This window comes from Nicotiana attenuata, unplaced genomic scaffold (genome assembly GCF_001879085.1).
Source record: "Nicotiana attenuata strain UT unplaced genomic scaffold, NIATTr2, whole genome shotgun sequence".
In the NCBI taxonomy this organism is placed as follows: Eukaryota; Viridiplantae; Streptophyta; class Magnoliopsida; order Solanales; family Solanaceae; genus Nicotiana; species Nicotiana attenuata.
In genome coordinates, this window is record NW_017675947.1 from 43,802 (window position 1) to 45,980 (window position 2,179).

Genomic DNA, 2,179 nt, shown 5'->3' on the forward strand with positions numbered 1-2,179 from the left:
TCGAACGTAGGACCCTTTTCGGGACTGTTTACCCGGGTTGACGATGCCGTTGACCTTACGATGCATCCACCCTCTTTGAAGAGGCTCAACGTCTCTTCTCTCGAGTAAGCTACTAAGTTTTCGTGTTGAAAAAATTCTTGTTTCTTCTCCTTCTGTGTTAACTAACATCTTTTTGCTTTCGTGCAGGCCGTTACCAAGTTCAGGCCGAGCTGGGCAAATGTGAGGCCGAGCTCAAGAAAGCTTCGGGTGAAAAGAAGGCCTTGAGGCTCCTCTGTAGCAAAAAAGAGGAGGAGCTCAAGGATCTTCGGGCTGACTTGGCCAAAGCTCGAAGAAACGAGGCCGAGCTAGACGAGCAGGTAACTATGATTTTAACAGAGTACAATCTTCTTGGACTTACTTCGGAGGCTAACACTTTGATGTCTCAGCCGCAGCAAATGTTGGAGATGATTGGGCAACTCCGAGGTGAGGTTGATCAAGTTAAGACTAACTGCCACCGATAGAAAGAGAACATGGATCGGCTCGCTACTGATAAGGAAGCTGTTACAACCCGACTTGCCTCAGCTGAAACTTAACTCTGAGGCATTAAAGTGAAGAGTCTGGCCCAGGCCAGGAAAATTGAGAGTTGGAGGCAGAGCTTGCCAAAGCCGGGGCCAAAGCTGTGCAAGCCAAGGCTGAAGTTGAGAAGACGAAGGCTACGACTGATAAGACCATCGCAGTATACTTAAGGGATGCCGAGGCTGTTCAAGCAGAGCTGAGGGAGGCCTCCAATTGGGAAAAATGGAGTAATGATTTGGCCAAGTGCCAAGCCCGGAGGGAGACTCTCGAAGAAATTCACGCCCGAGGATTTGACCTTACTGAAGAGATAGCCCAAACAAAGGCACTGGAAACCGTCCAGGTTTCTTGTTTCTTCTGATGATGAAGATGCTGTGAGTGGCTCCGAGGGCGGGGAAGGTGAAGGTGTAGTCCTCTAGGAAGAGGAGGTTCCCAAAGATAGAGCTCCCGAGGGTACAGTTCTCGAGGATGTTGCTTCCGGGGAATAGATTAGGTTCTTTTTGTTTCTTTGTTTTTGTGTAAAGACCCCTCGTGGGCGTTGTAAATATATTTTGTAAACATCTGTTATAAATCCAATGAACCTCTTTGTTTCATCTTCGATTTGTGTTGAATTCCGTTTCGTCTTCATTTGTGAAAAATTTGATTGTATAACTCTAATGATTAGTCCGAATATTGGTTTGGACTTAGAACATAATAAACCCTTAGGTTTTCTATTAATCAATATAATACCTCTTAAGGGTCTTGTTAATCCTCGAGCGAAGCTTTAATTGATTTGATACGAGCTTGGGATGTCGGGATTCTTGAGTCCGAGTTGAGTGAGAGAAAGGTCTCGAACCATATATATATTTTGGCCCTTAGGCTCTTTTATATCAACCCTTAAGCTCTTTTAGGTTGGCCCTTAGGCTCTTTTAGGTTGGCCCTTAGGTTATTTTAGGTCGTCCCTTAGGCTCTTTAAGTTAGGCCAATTTGGCCTCTAAAACGGCTATAATTTTTCCCTCTTTTTGGCTAACAGACTTAGTGAAAATTTATCTATGCCTTAGCATGTGTTTTTTGTACCCGTTGGGTTTTTCGAAGGTTCAACAGATCGGAACCTTATTTGTAATTTGTTTGTGTAAACATAATCGAATACCTCTTGAGGTTTTTTATGAAGGCTGATGTTATCGAAGCCTTTAAATTGTTCGAGGGCTGATTTTGTCGAAGCCCTTTATCATTTGCTTTTGCCAAGGGTAGCCTGATTTAACAGGTTTTTTCAAAGTGTTTGAAGGCCTTTAATTTATGGCGGAAGTCGGACGTCTTCAAGCCGCATTATTTTGGCCGTAGCCTTTTTATACGACCGTAGTCTTTAATATGGCCTTAGCCTTTGGGTATGTCTCTTGGACTTGTTTCTCGATAAGCTCTCAAACTTGTTCGAAAGGTTAGTCCCCGAATATGGTGGCCTTGGCCTTTATATCGAGGGGATGTGTTACAACCCATATTCACGTACGTTAGATCATGCCGTAAGTTAGGCGACATAAATCCAAGAAGAGATTATATTTGAGATGATAAGAAGTTAATCCTATTGGTCTTAAATGATACGAGGGTGGTTAACAAGTATTAGAAGTTAAACGAATCAAGGATGTTGTAACCC